Genomic DNA, 19,582 nt, shown 5'->3' with positions numbered 1-19,582 from the left:
ACACAATATTTAATTACTAATGAATAATGATGAATGGAACCAAACAAAGTTCGAACCTGGATGTGGACCTAAAACCCGACAATTAACACCTGTCATTTAAATACCACTGACAGCTTTCCTGACTGCATTTAAAGAATTAAAACCAGTGATTGGTGCCGGTACTGATTGCAGGTGTTACTTGTAGATAGAGATGAGTGGACCCATAGTTTCAATCTGAATCTTCATTCAGGTTTGGTCGTGTGTCCAGGATATATTGCCAGATTGGTGGCTGAGCAGCCAATCTGGCAAATAGATGCCCTTTCCTACTAGCCATGGCTGTACATCCGGGTCCCATGACTGAACATCAAACTTAAACTGAAACAATTGGTCCGCTTATCATTACTCAAAGGCTTTTGGGTCTGGGCCCAGGTCCATGCAACCATGTTTGGAAAGGTTATTGTTCCCAACAGCTTTATAGTGGATCGACAATCATATGCAAAAATGTTGTTGCTCAACAGCAGCCAGCAGCCAACAGGGTGCATGTGCAGCATTGATTTAAAGAGTTAACACACGTGATCATGAGTGTTAGTGGCAGGAGGTTAAGCCAAATCCAAGCTACAAAAAAGGGATATAAAATTGAATAGACAAATACATACAATGCAAAAATAACATTTGATAAAATGAAAGGGATAAAAACAGAACATAAAGGGGTATTCTTGCTGGGCATTCACATTCCGTTTCATTAATCTGCCATATATAAACATTTCTTCAATTAGATATTATGAAAATATTTTTCCCGGTGTGAAGATAATTTCTCATAAATGTAGGCATATGAACCCTTAGAAGCAAGACTGAGTCCTTGGATACGACCACCACTGCTGGAGTGATTGCACAAAGAAACAAAATTTTTTGATATTTGAAATGTCCGAGAGTAACTGCATGTCCTACAGCCATCCTGTGGTAATCATCGCAGAATACAGGTGGTCAGGAAGGACTAAATATCGCTTGTCTGGCCGTTGCTGTCAAAATCTGAGGTGGTCGTATCCGAGGAGACTATCTTGTTTCTAAGGGACAACATGACTACATTTGTGAGAAATTATCTTCACACAGGAACATTTTTTTTAATAACATCCAATTAAAGCAATTTTTACATATGGAAAATGAATTAAATTAAATGTAAATGCTCAGATGAGAATACCTCTTTAATACATTATGTGACATTATAAGTCTGGTGCCTGTGGAAGCAGAAGTAAGCGATCAATCTATCGGCTAGGGATTAACAGACTACAGTCTTTTTAAATGATAATTATCCCTGAACTGCTTTCTGGCCGCACATGATCCTCTTGTGAAATTGGATTTTTGATGGTGAGTTGTAGATATTTGATGATGGTTGTTAATTGGGGAATGTTGGTTCCTGCATTGGTAGCATTAAATAGTATTTTGTAGCTCAGTTCTTCCTCAAGATGAAATTTTCAGGCTGACGCCATGGGGGTCTAAGATATATAATGGTCCATTTCCCTATGTAATAGACTTAAATATTTGGCTTTAATCCCACGTCCTGTCACAAGGATTCCTAAATGTCAGCAATTGTTCTATAGAGAGCTATGAGCCATGAGTTTTTTTAGACCAAGGGTAAATGACTCACATTTTAGCTACTCATTATCTAATTATCAGGATTCTGTTACCATTTCTTTATTAAAATGTATAGTAACTTTTCTTTAAATAAGAGCACCAGCACAATACCTATAGGTGACTTATAAATTAGTTGTGCTGATTAAGTTTAATTCAAACCTAATTTGAGACACAACATTTCTGGTGATTTGGTTAGTGGTATCACGGGTGCTCCTGCGATCCCTGTCTCGGATTGCGGGTGCACCCGTGCCTCTCCTGGGTCCAGGGGCCGGCTCCACTTACCTTCCCCGACTCCAGCGGCTTCCTCCGCAGCTCCCGCGGCTCGGCTAGGATTTAAAGGGCTAGCGCGCATTAATTGGTGCTGGCCATTTCACCAATTCTATATAAGCCTGCCTCTTCCTGCAAGCCCTTGCCAGATCTTTGTGCCTCACAGCCTGAGAGAAAGCTATTCTACGATTTGCCTGCGATTCCTGCGTTCCTGTGTCTTCCTCATTCCTGTGTCTCCTGCGTTCCTGAGTCCCTCCTTGTACCAGTGTTACCTGACCTCCTCTGTGTACCAGTGTTACCTGACCTCCTCCGGTCTGGTGGTACCACGCCACAGCCTGTCTAACTCGCCCTGAGGCGGGCTCTGGTGAAGACCGGGTACCACTTAGACTCTGGTCCCAGGTAGTGGCTAGTGTCATCATCTGCAGTGGTTCACAGGATCCACACCTGCAAGCCTGACAAGTGGATTGTCATTCTTGCTCAGATTGTGCCATGTTTCTGTTTTTATTATGCTGACTTAAATTTAAAGTAGCAGGACACGAAAATGGAACATGGAAAGCCATTATTAAAATTGACTTATGCTTGAACATTGACTTAATCTAAAGTATAGATATCCATATGTTTTCAAGTTCACTTGTTGTATGACCATGTTTTAACATGTTCTCACTCAGCTAAACCAGTTCCCTACACTGTACTGAAGAGATGCAGCCACTTTGAAGCTGTCTAAAGTTGGGAATCTGTTCCTTCTGGAATATAGATGCTGGTTTGGATCATTTCATGAGACAGGTATAAAGGCTATATGCTTTCCTTATCCTAACCTAGGAAACATATTTGCATATTTCCCACAATACCATATTGGAGCATCAATAGCTGCACATGCCTGCAAAGTGACTTTCATTGGCAAAGTCTCTGTAATGTTTTAGCAATGAAACTTGTATAGTATACAAGTTATAACCACTTATAGTGACACTGGGCAGATTTGAAAAAATATGCCGCATCGGGAAGGTTAAAAGTGGCTCCGGCGGTAAGGGGTTAAGCAGAATCGTTTATGTTTTCCTCCTCTATTAATGCTTTTCAGTAAAGTATTATTTTAATGTACACTAACATTTGAAAATTAAAAAATAATTATTTGTAGTGCCTGAATCTTTTCAGAATAAGGGATTGTGTGTGTGTGACTGAACCAAAAGACAGAGGTAGAGTAGAAACAAAAAAAAATGTAATTCCTTTTTTAAATTTAAGGTAATCCAGAGGTTTCAGATTACTATAGCAAACTGTTTTCAACCAGAATAATATAAAAAAAAAAAATAAAGGTGGACAACAAAATAGAAAGATTAGACGAGTGGTAATAAATCTCATATTTTATCACTGCAGACATGAGATAATCATATTCCCATGTTTTCATCTCTTCTCTTTACTTTCTTTACATTTACGTTGAGTAATATTAATCTCTGCCGTCTAGCCAAGTATTATAATGAAGTGCATTCATGAATATAAAGTGGGAATGTAAAATTTTGATATCCCTCTTGATTATTCTATCTCTTTTTGACATAGGATGAACTGCCAATATATAACACCTGTTGCATTGGATTCATCCAAATTTTGAATCACAGCATGAATCTTTAAAATTATAATCTGGTTTGTCTGGCAGGATCAATCTATAGAAAGCCCATGAGTAGTTACATTAATTACTTGATGATTAATTATGTTGTTTCCTATGAAGTCTATGCCAAAATATTGATTCCAGATGCTCGTATGATGTTTCCTGGCAGGTACTTTTTTAAATTTTTGGCATAATGTATGTACTGGTAATTCATCAAAGAATTATTTTTGAACTAGTCCTCGGTTAATTCATTAGGATGATTGACAACAGTATGTAGGTGCCATGTTTCTGTGCTGTACATCATTTACTAAAATAAATCAATATAATAATGGCAATTTTCCTTACTTGGCCACCTCTGTAGAAGAAGGTGATAAGAAGTATAGGGGAAACGTATGACAGGGTTCTCCAGCCTCTTTGCACCATTTTTTCTTGGCATTGAGTTGAGCAGGTCTTTTTTTTATAACCTCAACACAAGAAAAAAGAAAACACATAAAGGGGCTGTGTCAAAAATCTAGATTTTTAAAGTATGTTATGACATACTGGTAGGTATATGCTTTCATTGTATTCATTGTAAACCCTATGAAAAATAACTGTAGATCAATATGCATGGACGAACATTGCAATATTGCATGTACTGTAAATGTGTATAAAAACATAAAAACAAAGTCAAAGTGTAAAGCTACCCTAAAAAATACATTAAACATATTGGGGGTCATTTACTAAGGGCCCGATTCGCGTTTTCCCGACGTGTTACCCGAATATTTCCGATTTGCGCCGATTGTACCTGAATTGCCCCGGGATTTTGGCGCACGCGATCGGATTGTGGCGCATCATTCGCGCGACGGAAATCGGGGGGGCGCGGCCGAACAAAAACCCGACGGATTCGGAAAAACCGCCGCATTTAACAAAAAAAATGTGTAGCGAAAATTGCGCTTACCTTCATTCAGGGTAGGCCGGTGAATTTCAGGGCATTTCGGCCCGCCTCTGGGAACTTCAGCGCAGCAGCGCCACCTGGTGGACGGCGGAGGAACTACCTTCATAAATCCCGGCCGGACCCGAATCCAGCGCAGAGAACGCGCCGCTGGATCGCGAATGGGCTGGGTAAGTAAATATGCCCCATTATATGTAATAAAAGTAACAATTTAAAGAGTAACTGTCATTTCAGATGATTTTTGTATATTAGGAATGGGCGAGTGTTGTGAACATTTTCTCTTATACTTTATTCAGAAATGGATTTAGTTTGTAAAGAAACAGACTGCAAAATGCTACTTAATGACAGTGTTACTTCTCTGTTGCCATGGTAGATCTGTCTATCAGATTGAAGACAGGACTCTCTCTTGTTTGTTTTCACAGTTGTAAGTAGTGAGTGTTAACCCTTCTTGCTCTCCCCCTAGCTGTAATATGGTGGCAATATATTAAGCTGAAAATTAAGGAGTTAACCTTAACCTTCCTTTTCAGAGCTGTTTAAACGTACAAAGGGAGATGAGATGTAAGATCATAGTCAGCTCACACTATACAGGATGGAATATGGATCTTTTGGGAGGAGGTTATGGGGACTCATATTTTACAAACTTAGCAGAATTTCTTCATTAAGTATACTCCCCATCCCCCAAGAACACAATTGTAAAAGTGTTCTCAAATGACAGTTACACATTAATTAGGGCTATACAGGGGCATAACTACAGCCTAGCAGACGTAGCAGTTGCTACGGGGCCATGTCCGGGCTCCACTTTCCCCCTGGCTGTAGTTACGCCCCTGTAATGGGCAGCACAGGGGTACCGAGATGCAGGGCTGGATTTAGGGGCGGGCACCATCCTTCTGCTCCATAGCCTGCATGGAGGATCCTGCTATCAGGAGGGAGAGAGGGAGGGGAGGAGCAGGATCCCTGCTCTGGCTGTCAGCAGCGCGGGAGACTAAACTTGAGGGAGAAGTCTGCACCTGAAGAGAAGCAGCAGCCTCCTCTATAGCAGCCAGGAATCAGCCAGAGCTAAGTGCTCCCTCCCCCCAGTGGGGCACATTTACTAAGGGTCCGTAGCCGCGAATCCGTCGGGTTTTTCCCGAATATTTCCTCTTTGCGCTATATTTCACAGAATTGTGGCGCACGCGATCGATTTTTGGCGCAATCGCGCCGCCTTTCGCGCGACAGAAATCGGGGGGCGTGGCCACCGGACAACCCGAAGGATTCGGAAAAAACGCAGAATTTAAAAAGCCATTTGTGTCGCAAGATCAAGCACTCACATACACCAGAAAAAAGCAGGTGAACTCCAGCGGACCTCGGCGCAGCAGCGACACCTGGTGAATATCGGCGCACGGACCTTAGTGAATCCCAGCAGAACCCGAATCAGCGTCGGAGAACCCGCCGCTGGATCGCGACTGGACCGGATAAGTAAATGTGCCCCAGTGTCTCCTCACACTCTGCCTTAACCCCTTAGTGCCCTGTGTGTAGGAGCAGCTAAGAAGCTCCTAAATGTCCCTTACAGACCCCTCTGCTTCATCCCCTCATATCTTCCCCCACCACTTAATTTCTACATGAATATGATGTTCTGCAGCAGCTGTTGTGGAGCAGTCAGTAATAAATGTGATGCAGTCAGTAATAAATGTGGAGCAGTCAGTAATAAATGTGATGCAGTCAGTAATGAATGTGGCGCAGTCAGTAATAAATGTGATGCAGTCAGTAATAAATGTGATGTAGTCAGTAATGAATGTGGCGCAGTCAGTCATGAATGTGATGTAGTCAGTAATAAATGTGATGCAGTCAGTAATAAATGTGGAGCAGTCAGTAATAAATGTGATGTAGTCAGTAATGAATGTGGCGCAGTCAGTAATAAATGTGATGCAGTCAGTAATAAATGTGATGTAGTCAGTAATGAATGTGGCGCAGTCAGTAATGAATGTGGCACAGTCAGTAATGAATGTGGCGCAGTCAGTAATAAATGTGGAGCAGTTAGTAATAGATATGGAGCAGTCAGTAATAAATGTGATGCAGTCAGTAATAAATGTGATGTAGTCAGTAATGAATGTGGCGCAGTCAGTAATGAATGTGGCGCAGTCAGTAATAAATGTGATGTAGTCAGTAATGAATGTGGCGCAGTCAGTAATGAATGTGGCGCAGTCAGTAATGAATGTGGCGCAGTCAGTAATGAATGTGGAGCAGTTAGTAATAAATGTGGAGCAGTCAGTAATAAATGTGGCGCAGTCAGTAATAAATGTGATGCAATCAGTAATAAATGTGATACAGTCAGTAATAAATGTGTTGCAGTCAGTAATAAATGTGGAGCAGTCAGTAATAAATGTGATGCAGTCATTAATAAATTTGGTGTGGTCAGTAATAAATTTGGTGCAGTCGGTAATAAATGTGGAGCACATTCAGACTAAGCAGTTATTATTCTGTCTAAGTTGTGTATTATAATGTTCTGCAACAGCTTAAATGTAAATCGGATGGTTCTGCTGCAACTGGCTCGTGTGTTGGGGGGTTCCGTCGGCAGTTGGCTCATTTATTGGGGGGTTCTGCTGCGGTTGCCGCATGTATTGGAAGGTTCTGCAGCTCCTGTTCTTGCTTCTTAGTGACTTTAGTAAAATGATGCAAGAAGTCCAGAGATGTAACTCTTACCCTATTAAACCTCCTGACTAATCGGCGATGAGGACACATGGCCCATACGCTGGTACTGAGCAGGAGCGGCCATACTGATGGGCTCTCACCACTATCAAGCGTTTCCATTATCTTCTTCCATTATGGAGAATACAGGCAGTCCCCTACTTAAGGACACCCGACTTACAGATGACCCATAGTTACAGACGGACCCCTCTGCCCAATGTGACCTCTGGTGAAGTCTCTGGATGCTTTACTATAGTCCCAGACTGCAATGATCAGCTGTAAGGAGTCTGTAATGAAGCTTTATAGATAATCCTTGGTCCAATTACAGCAAAAATTTTGAAACTCCAATTGTCACTGGGGCAAAAGAAAAAAATTTGTCTAGAACTTCAATTCTAAAATATACAGTTTCAACTTACATACAAATTCAACTTAAGAACAAACCTCCGGACCCTTTCTTGTATGTAACCCCAGTGCCAGAACTTCTACCGTTACTTATAACAGAGAAACATGAGCAGCAACCGAAGTTATTATTACAGCTATTAATACAGGAGACGGGATGTAAGGAAACCTTCTGCAGAGGTTAATCCACTGCCGATGTCTGTTATTCCCCTCTATTATAGAAAAAGATAGTGGAAACCCATGTAACATTGAAGACCTATGGTTGGTAAGGGCCCCAGCAAAAAATTGCTATGGGGCCCACTCATTCCTAGTTACGCCACTGGGGCTATATATTATTTTAACAGTGAACATTGAAGTGACTTTGTCTGTTACATATAAAGGGGAATTCCCATTTGGGTGTACATAATTATTTCAATCAATTTGCCATACATAAACATTTTTTCAATAGCATGTTTTAAAAAAATTACTTTTGTTAAGAGAATTCCCCATAAATGTAGCCATGTTGTCTCTTAGAAACAAGATAGCTGTACTTAGAAATGAAAACCCCTGCACTCTTCCAGCAGTGGTCACACATGCACTTTAGTATGTTCGTTAGCAAAGGATGGCTGTGGGATCTACAGTAACTTCAGGGACATTTCACATCCAAACACAATGGGCCACATTTATTACAACATTTGTACCAGTTTTCTGTCTGACTTTGCACTGAAAAGAAAGTGTATAGTGCTTGTACATATATTTATAAAGTGTCTGCGCCAGTTTTGTGTCCAACAAGATAGAAAAAATGTGCACCTAATTCTGCAGCATGAACAACGTCCACCAAAAAATGGTGCACACTTCCACAGCAGTCTAAGGAGCGCCTGAGTAATGAAGACCGTGTGGCACCCGGATTTCACCAGAGCCCTCCGCAAAGCGGGTTGGATTTGCTGCGGCGTGGTACCACCAGGTCATTCCACAGGTGTGACATGTCCGCAGTGGCAGCCAAGGAAGGGGTACAGGAATGGAATGCCATCTCGTAGTCAGGGACAGGCAGAATTTCAGGAGGGGCAGCACGGTATTGGGTTGTAGCCACGGGATGTAGCAATAGGTTAAGGCAGGCAGTGGAGGAGCGTAGTCAGGAACGGAATTGGGGTCACAACGGGAAATCACAATAACAGCACAGGGAATAGGAACGAAGCTTTCTCTAGGGCACAAGGCACTAAGATCTGGCAGGGTCTGCAGGAATAGGCAGGCTTATATGCAATTCTGAAAATGGCTAGCACCAATTCACGGTTGCTGGCCCTTTAAATCTAGTGAAGCCATTGCGTGCACGCCCTAGGAGTCCAGTACACATGCGCATGGTGGAGGGAGGTGAGACAAGAGCTGTGATGGGTAAGGCATGCTGGCAATGCGCAAGCAGGGGCAGAGGGGCACAGGTGAGCCTGCGACCTGCAATATGGGTCGGAGGACTACCCTTGACAATTAGCAATAGTGATTCCCCATGAGACAATGAGCACACTTTTATTGTTATGCAAAAATATAAAAAATTAATTGAGGAGATTATTTGAAGTGCTGCCTATTTTCAGTGGGTTAAATTAAATTAAATAAATTAAATTTTTGTAGTAATCTACAGACAGCATTGAATGGGACTTGAAAAGCACCAGGTGCCAAGTGCTTTAATGCAATCAATAGGTCCCAGGACCACAAGATGAGTTCTGGAACTGCATTGTTTTGACCATATACTGCAGGCTATTTGACCACTTTGACAAAATAGATGACTAAAGCTTCCTCATGTGAGCTTTTCCTCAAGGAACTACCCTTGTGATGGATTTAATCATACCCAGAACAGATGTTTAACTGCTTTGTTTAAGAAATAGCCCTGGTTCTATTGTGGTAGGCCTGGTGTGAGGAATCAATTTTCTTGGAAAGAGCAGATTTTTGTTCTTAAATTGACCAAATAATCCTTAGTAGCCTTTTCCTTCATCTCTTAAGAAGCTCCTCCTGAGCTGAGGAGATTTATGTATTCTGGAACAAAATGCCTTGACCTTGGTTCTTCTTTTGGGCTTTGGAAGACAGGATGCCTTGTCATTGTTAAGCACATTAAGGATATCTTCCAACTGAGAACCAAAAAGACTTGAAGGTTGAAAAAACAGGTTCCAGAAATGGGATTTAGCTAAAAACCCCAGGCCAGGGCTTCATCTACAAAAACCATTTTATGGCATTGGTTGCATCTAAATTAGCAGATGCTATCTTAATTGTATCTGTATGAGAATCACACAGAAACCTAAATGTAGATTAAAGAAGGGGCAAGTCCTTCATGATGTCTTCTCTCACCACTCCATTCTGAATGCCATGGCTCGGTTGACATTTATTCACAGTTTGTATATAGGAATGTCTTAAGAATGTGTTTTTCTTTCTATGGGATTCCTTTAGGGGATCAAATATTCCACTGGGAATATTGAGTCCTTGGCTAGCCATGGCTTGACTTAGGGAAGGGACTCCCATTCGGACCGACTTAAATCTGTCACTAGGGTCTGGCTTTTTATCTATTTTTTTTTCACGAAGATTCCACTAGAGACTTTCAATATAGATGACTAGTAAATGCTTTAGATTTTTGTCTTTGGAAAATAGTTCAAGGCTTTTTTCCTGGAAAGATCTTTTGTATCTTTGTCTGACTGAACCATTTATTTTACTTCTTTAAATTAATAATACCTTCTTTACTGAAAAGATAGTAGTCATTATCTATATCAATAACATCACCTGAACTGAATTCTTCCTTAGAACTACAGTAATCCTAACTTGAAGCAACCGGGGACACAGATGGTACAGGATCTTTTTCTCTTAGAGCTTTGGGACTGAGTAGCTTCAGATACTGCATGTGATATGGTTGTTTTAAGCCACGAAAGGAACACCCTGGAATCAGTCTCTGAGCATGCAGTGAGGTAAACCTCCCATGCAATACATCCGGCAGAGGCTGCTGTCATGTTTTACAGGACCTGAGTATAGATTTTCTGGAGCTCTTTTGCCCTTCTTTAGGCACCTTGAGCAAAGACATACTTCTTTATATCAGAATCATGTAAAGACACAGCCTTTTTCAGGGAGTTTCAGCCAAACATATATTACACATGGGTTGGCCCTACTACTTGGTGAGTTCTAACCATGCCATGCTCTCAGATTGTTTAAAAAGGAGGTCTCGCTTTAACAAGAGCACCTGCGCGTGTGCAGAGGAGCTCCATTAGCTAGACATGAGGGAGAAGCATAGCCTGCCTTCACCAGATCACAGACCAGCCGAGCCAAAATAACAACAGCCAATAGAAATGGGAAGCTGTGCTGCACAGGCTAGAGAGGTGAGTGACGCGGATACTTGTCTGTAAATACAATAGCCAGGATAGAAGAACTGTTATTGTGCAGGGACCCTGTAACACACTCAGGTTTGCAGCAAGCTACTTATAAGTATCAGTCCCGAGGGCAAGGACCATGAGCCAGGGAGCCTGGAGTTATCCACTAGAAAGAAACTTGTGTGCTCATTGTCTCAGGGGGGAATCCTATAGACAGTCAGTCTTTGTTGTTGTTTGAGAAAGGGTTTGGTTAGAAGCTGAAACGTAGTGGCATGCCAATAAATCCCACTAGATTTTTTCCATATTCTTGGTGTGCTTTCTATATTTTGAGTACAGATAGATAGATAGATAGACAGACATATAGATCAGTCTATGTGATTTGTAAATATATTATTACCTTTGTATACTGTCATGATATAACAGGTGTTGATGCTGGGAAAGGTCTGCAATGTTGGTGGAGCACAGCAACAAAAGCATCTGCTACTGTGGCTTCAAATGACTCTGGCAACCTGTGTTTATGTATTAATAAGCTACATCTGTCTTAGTACATAACCTTAGAGAGTAAATGATATTTCCAAAACAGCTGGCTTTGCAATTTGATGTTGTTGCAGTCAATAATACCTTTTAGTCCTTTGGGTTTAAAAATCCAATAAGCTATGGATTGGCTCATTTGTTATACTGTAACATCACCAGTTGATTATGACTCCAAATCTTTAGGAATATATGTCTACATTTGTTTCAGTTGTTTACTTAAGACATTTCAGTGAATAAAAGTAAATAACACTGTACATATTTGTAATTCATTATTACAGTAATTTATTAATTGGTGAGCAAGAAGCTGGGTGGAAAAAAAATCATAGTTATTCAACTTTCTTTGCCACAGCTGCTACGCAATGTTGGGTCAGGGGTATAACTAGACAGAGAGACAGGACCCCAAACAGACTTCTGAATGGAGCAATTAATTTGACCCATTAAATCAAAATGGTGTAACAGCAAATCACTAGAACTAAAAACGGGAGCATGTGCAATCCAGAAGATAATGGGAATTAGGAACTCATCAACTGATAGTGATGATGAAAAGATAATGGCCAAAAAAAGGATATTGATGAAAGTTAGGAGACGGTAAATAAATGGAAATCATTTTAATCTATTTAAATGCTAGCCACTTAATAACACATACAGCACATCACCAATCATTGTAGATTCAATATGTGTCCATAAAAAATAGCAGTCCACAATCCAAAGGGAGAAAAGATTAGGGACTGGTGATATATGCTTTAGATAATGTATTCTATAGATAATTCAAGTGGTTATACAAAACAGAGAAAAGTTATTTGTGATTCCTCAATGCACTTTTGTTACAACAGGGAATATACTGTTCAGGGTTAGGCAGACTCCTAATAGCCACTGGTAATCTTGCTGTACAGTGGACACACATTTGGTTTTTTTTAAGCAACCAGGGACACTTACTCATAGATCCAGGCACTGTGACTGTGGTAATCTTCTCATATTTGTCATCCATGGCATTTTTCTTTCTAAAAATAAACACCAGAAGGATAAGACTTGTATAGTGAGCCTGGTATTATCCTAAAGCCACACTGGTTACATAGAACAGGGGGTGTACAGTTCACTGTTCATTTTCAGAACTGTAAATTAGGATGGTGGAGTGGTCATCATGACCTATTATCCAAAGACAAAGGAGGCAGGACTAGCACTCCTTAAGTAAATATGGAAGCCAGTTGGGTGGCGATACGTGTGGGGTTTTGTGCCCCAGCTTCCCCTCAACTCTCCTTTGCTTGGATCTTGGCTGCCGCAGGTAGATACCCTCATTGACCTCATAACATGTTTTCAATTGCATTTGCTTGCAGACAGCAATGTGGCATGGTTGTTGTTTGAGTACTTGAAGATCTCACGGGGGTCTCTGTCCTGGGTCCTGCATTTTGATTTTACTTAGTGTTATTACTTTTCAGCACCAATACATTTTCATGACATTTGTGCAGCTAGGAGGGGTTCTTTCCAGTAGGGGGAGCTGGAGGCTGTCGGGATGACCAGCACCATCATATGCTAGGTCTTCCTACTGGATAGTATTTGTGTGTTGTTCACACTTTTAAATGTTTTTATATGTTTTTTGTGTTGTGGTGTACTATGGTACAAATAAAATTTGTTTTCATTTCTATTTTGGGTCTTATAGCATACTTCTTTCTTCTTGTGAGCATATCATGACCTATCATATCATCAATGTTTATCAATCTGTTAATGACAGACACATATTTTTTGTTATAATGTCCTGATTCCTTAAACCATTGCATTGTTTCTTTTTTTTTATGACTGTATGTGTCTAGTCATCAGTAAAATGAATTACTTGAAAAGTATAAAAATAGACTTGAATGTGGTGTGATTCAAAAACATAGAATTAAAGCATCAATTAAACTAAATACTATACTTTAACTAGCAGAAGTTTTCCTTGAACTTTTACTTTGTCTGCTTACAACTTTAAGCCGTCACAAACAAATTATTATCGCTTGACCTCAAAGTACCATTATCATTTATAAGAGTATTCTAACTCTCAGCAGAGGGCCATCAATCATCCACGATGGTTAATGACTTTCCAAAAATCTGGCACTCAAATCCTGCACTTGAAATAGACAAATCTTCATAGTTAAATGTTAAGCTCAAGAGATCCCACTGCTACGTCTGTAGACTGAACTATCAGTTCTTTTAAAGACAGGGCATATTTGTTAGAAACAGTGGAATTTATTACCTTATCTGTGACAGGGATTTTAATAATGATGTAGCTGCGCATGGACCCAATAAATAACGAAAGAAAAGTTTTATTGACAAGTAAAATGTCTGAGTTTCTGAAAATGGATCTTCTTAAGCCGGTCAAGACGCTTTGAAAATTAAGACGTAATAAAATTCCAAAGCCTTTGATATAAGATAGATGTGAGAAAATCATTTTCTCATCACAAAATTTATATTTCAAAAATCAGACAGTGGGAAGTTATTGATTAAAAATTGATTTAAAATTTTTGATCTTTTTAGCTATATATTTAATTATGTAAATTTCATGGGAGTGGATAAAAAGGTGAAAATATATATTTTTTTAATATGCTTGTAGAGCATCTTTCCTATATCTATTTGTTGTGTCATTCTTTTGTTTTTATGTGTACTATTCCCATCACTTGCCATCACCCTAAAAGCCAGATAATACTGATGGTAAAACAAACTCATCAATGGAACCCACTTACATATATGCCTCCTGCCAGTGCACTGGTTGCCCATCTCTTTCTGATCCTTCTCATCCAGAACCTTCTCCATAATGCTGCACCTCCCTTGTCTTAGTCTATCACTAGGCCTATGCCAGTGATCTAGATTTATTCTATTCTTCTTCAAATGTGCTCTTAAAACTCATCTCTTTAGGCAAGCCTACAAGATTCCCTAACTGCCTGCAGCTTCATCTCTCATGTTTCTAACCAATGCTGTGTACTCCTCCCTTCTATGTAATTCTGCAAGCATTATAGACTACACTGAAGTCCTACTCACCGTGGACTCCACATATAAGATGGTGGCTGGTGACCACCATCTCATTTAATTATTTTATCCAATCATTTTGATCCCCAATGATCCATGCTGGACCATTGTACAAGCCATGACTCCTTTTTCCTCATAAATTTTAAACTGTTGAGAGCAGGAGCATCACTGCAAATATTTAATCTGACCATGTTATTGTAATGTCTTATAATGTGTCTAAATACCTAATGATTTGTAAAATGCTCCAGAATATGATGGAACTATAAAAATAAAAAGAGTAAGATTAAAAGATTCAGCTCCACTGAACCACATGAGATGATGGCTGCAGTTAATCAGTTACCTATACCGTGTATGTTGCATGTGACTGCTGAGGCCATTGATTGGTTACACTGGTGACATGGTGTACATAGGAATGTCACTAATCCACAAAAGTGTGCAACAACAGCAAGGAAGACTAAAGCCATTTTTGATGTGTGTACTCTTCACAGAAACCCCCAATTATGTTTTGGTATTGAAAATGAAAGATGCAGACATTAGTGGAATATGATATAGGTCAGTGATGGCAAACCTTTTGGAGACCAAGTGCCCAAACTACAACATAGACCCGCTTATTTATCGCAAAGTGCCAACACAGAAATTTAATTAGTGATTTATACTCCCTTCTCTGTCACAGTTTTCATTGATACCAGCACCTGAGGCACCAATAAAGCAGAAAATAGTCCCAGGTACAGCTGTCACTTTAACATAGCTCTGTGCACAGCAAGTCCTGGGCTGTCTGGGACTGCAGGAAGATACCTGGAGTCATCTCTGGTGATGGCCTGAGTGCCCACAGAAAGGGCTCCGAGTGCCACCTCTTGCACCAGTGCCATAGGTTAGCCATCACTGATATAGGTGATTTGGGTGGTAGTCTGTGACTCAAGCATTCTAGCTGGCCCATGGCCATCAAATTTGATATGGAGAAGTACCCTCACCCATGAAAAACTGTTCCTGCTCTCAATACACATGTACACCTGAGCCATTTCAGGACCTTTGAAAGTCCTCTAACAATCCTGTAATCCATAGATTGAAAGCAGGCAGAAGGGACACATCCTCCATTGATAGGAAAGCTTGATTCTAATACCATATGTAGGAAGTCTGAATCGGCCCAGGATGCAGACACCAGTTTACTAAGGCGTATATGTTGTGAGCCCTCATGGACAGGGTCCTCCTTCTTGTTTCAGATCTCTGTAGTTTTTGTAATTTTAACTTGCATTTGTTCTCATATTAATGTAATGTATGTGAATACCCTTAGTTCCCTCTTTAAATACGATCCTTCAGCTAGTTTTGAACCCTATCGCAAATTATTCCTGCCAAACCACTAGACCTTATGCTTGGCCTACTATTATTTAATATATTTATTAATGATTGTCACGGGTGGACCCGCGACCCACATTGTGGGTCCGGGCTCACCCGTGCCTCTCGCTCCCCGCAGGCGCCGCGCCAGCGCGTCTCACCTCTTCCCGCTCCCGAGTCCCGGCCTCGCTCTGTGTGCGCGCGGTCCCGCGCCTTAGGGCGCACGTGCAGCACTTCTAGGAAATTTAAAGGGCCAGCTCGTCATTGATTGGCGCTGGTCATTTCCCTGGTCAAGCGCTGGTCACAGCACAGACAGCAGAGAGCTTCAAGAAGGGTCTAGATGCCTTTTTACACCTAAATAACATTGATGGTTATATGATTTTGAATTGTTTACCCTAAATCCCTTCCTCATCCAATCCCTTCCTTGGTTGAACTTTTTCAACCGTATAAACTATGATATCTTAATACACTGAGTTATTTAGGCTGAGAGTCATTAAAACCAATGCAGAACTTCACTCAACAAAGTCCTACTTCTATGAAAATGACATAAACTTGGATTGTTCTTTGAAGAGATAATAATTGTATTGTTGTAGTTTAAGAAAAATGCAATACTATCTATAACTTTGAAATGGGATTGGATTATGTGGATAAATCAGGGTCCTCAGATACTTCACATTGCTTTTAAATGTATGAAGTCAAACTGCATATAAAAGGAGCTGCATCTATTGTATGTGGTCATGAGCATTGATTTTTCATTAATTCTGAGTGCATCACATATAAAGAAGAGACTATGTTCATCAATCCACATCTTGGGCATACTTTCTTGGATTCTAATGTGTGTAACTTGCTTAATCTATTAGTTTCACATAGATAGAAAAATGAACAGTCAGGATAAAATGAACAGTCTGGGTAAAATGAACAGTCTGGGTGAATATTTCCTGGTGATAAATGTACAGGAGCAGTCGTTTAACAAGTTCACTTCCAAAACAACATTACACAAAGTTTCAGAGAAATTTTGAGAGTGGAACCTTTCTAAAATAATAATAAATCTAAAATAATAACACATCTTTATTATATATATATATAATAATTCTTTATTTATATAGTGCCTACAGATTACGCAGCGCTGCACAAAGCATGTCAATTTGGTCCCTGTCCCCATGGGGCTCACAATCTAAACGACCTAACAGTAAGTTTTGGAGTGTGGGAAGAAACTGGATGACCCGTAGGAAACCAAACAAACACAGAAAGAACATACAAACTCTTTGCAGATGTTGACCAGGGTGGGACTTGAACCCAGGACTCCAGTGCTACAAGATGTACTACAAGACGGCAAGATGAAAAGTATTTTTTTCTTTAATTTGCCAGTCTTCTGTGATGCTTCTGTGTGGCATTACTTTTTTTACATGTGTTCATTGACTACACAGTCCTTAAAGGGGTTATCCGAGTTAACTAATAAATTAGGGCAGGGCTGGGGTGGGCTATTTAAAAATAATAAACATGTACTTACCTCCTTCGGCGCCACCGATATCCCGCGTCACAGTTCGTTTGATACATGCCCCTCTTTGTTTAAAGGGGCACAGAAGCCACGCACAGGGATCTTCTGGTCCGCGCTGTGACCGGCTCCTCCCATCCGTCCCTATCTCTCAGCATTGTAAGCTCTGGGAGATGGTGTCGGATGGGAGCTTCCCTGTGTGGCCTTGTAATCAAACCAGCGCACAGATCAGATGGAGAGCGGCGCGGGACATCAGCAGCGCTGGACAAGGTAAGTACACGTTTATTATTTTTAAATAGCCCACCCCAGCACTGCCTTAAATTATGCCTAAACTCGGATAACCTCTTTAATCCAGCTAGGGAATGCTTCGCAACCTAAAAATAAATAAAGAATGGGATATGGAGATTTTTTTATGTGCATTTTAACAATGCTTATTTTCCTAATATACAGCATTAGAAAGTGTCAAAATCTGGTAGGGTGAAGATTGTCTTATCAAACTTTAACCCCTTAAGGACACAGCTCATTTTCACCTCTGCCCGTGCCACCATATACAGTTATAACTTTGGAATGTTTTATCTTAATACATTTATTTTGAGTTTATTTTAAGACTGTTTTTTTCATGACATGTTGTACTTCACACTAATAATATATTTTATATTAATGAAAATTTTGAAATATTTAGCGATTTTCTGATTTCTGAATGTTATGTCATACAGTTAGTCCACAAAATTTTGACCATAAAATAATTATTTAGGCCTAAAATTTACAGTTGTGCAGTTTCTTACAAGTAGGGCAATATATATGTGAATGTAAACTACTTTAGGGGCACACAGCAAGCCACAGAATGGAAGGACCGGCATTGAGTTACAGACTTTGATGACAATTTTTTCAGGTGACATTGCACATTTAACCTCCACCACAAATTATCCTATTTTGGAAAAAACACCACTTACAGAAAAATACATATTCTGTAATAAATTTTTACCTTTCTTGTGTTTTATACACCAAATAGCATAGATAACATGTTGCTTATGTTCTATGGGTAAGTACAATTATGAAAATATCCTATTTAAATAGCTTTATTATGTTTGATTTGCACTACATATGAAAACTCATTTGGGGAAAAAAATCCCTTGATTTTGCACTGCTGTCTACTAAGCGACATAATGTTTTTATTATTTTGTTGATTGATCTGTTTTAGAGCTTATCTTTTTGCGAGACAAGTTGTAATTTTTATTATTATCATGCAGGGGTAAATTAAACTATTTGATTGCTTTTTATGTTGTTTTTTATTTGATTGGATGTGGAAAAATCACAATTTTTGCTGTGTTTTTAAAAGTTTTTTAATTTGTTCAGCATATGGGTTCATTAATGACTTTATTTTATTGTACAGGTTGTTATGGATTTGGCAATAGCCCATATGTGTTATTTGTGAGTCAATTTTCACTTTTTATTGTGTAAGTTTTAGACTATATGGGGAATTTTGAAGATACTGGGGCTTATTTACAAAGGGTCCACAGGCGCACTTTTGTCGGACTATCCAAATTTTCAGGTTTTGCGCGGCCATGACAGATATTATATAGGGAATTGAGTCACACGCAATCATATTTTGGTGTCTATCGTGTCTGACACAATCCCACCCTAGACACCTGTTAAATACCTGTCAAAGCCGTACAAATCCCGAAAACAGCAAACAGTCCGACAAAAGTGCGATCTGGGACCCTTAGTAAATAAGCCCAACTGTGTATTAAATTTTATTTGTATTAATTTTTCACATTTTTTTTGTCCCGTCACTTGTTCCCAAGTGATCATTTGTTATTAACACTCTCATTCCAATGAAGTGCAGTTTATTTTACCAGTAAGCCTATGCAAATGGTACTGCTGAGCACATGTAATCTCCAACTGGAGAAGGTGCAGCTCACCCCTCCTTTCTCCACAGGGAAGATGATCGGCTGCGCCGTAACCAGGCAGAAATAAGACCTGCTCTATCTTTTGCGGCACCTAGCTCAGACATTCGCATGAGGCTTTAGGGATGGTTCCACTCATTCAGATCTAGTTGGAATTTCCTTAATTGCCTTAACCATTTTCCAGTAATAATAACATTTTTTTTAGATCTCCAGCCTATCAGGACTTGTGTGCCAGTTATATGCAATGAAAGCCCTTAAATAGGTGCAATTCCCCACTTATGCCACTGAAGAGAAAGGGGGAGTACTGTGTCTGTGCACAACCCATAGCCTGCACCAGTTCCTGACAATGCAATGCAATTTTATGCCATGTCACAGCACAAACCCTGCTGGATTTATCAGGAGGCCAATCTGGCAGGGTTTACATCACACAGGCACACCATATGATAAGTTTCCCCAACAGACTGTCTCTACCTATTTGAAAGTAAAGATCCCAACATAAGGCATCAATTACTTGATTATGTTGGGGCTAAGGAG

The sequence above is a fragment of the Engystomops pustulosus genome, chromosome 2 (genome assembly GCF_040894005.1).
Source record: "Engystomops pustulosus chromosome 2, aEngPut4.maternal, whole genome shotgun sequence".
Taxonomy (NCBI): domain Eukaryota; kingdom Metazoa; phylum Chordata; class Amphibia; order Anura; family Leptodactylidae; genus Engystomops; species Engystomops pustulosus.
The sequence above is the reverse complement of the archived record's forward strand: the minus strand, read 5'-3'. Positions refer to the sequence as shown.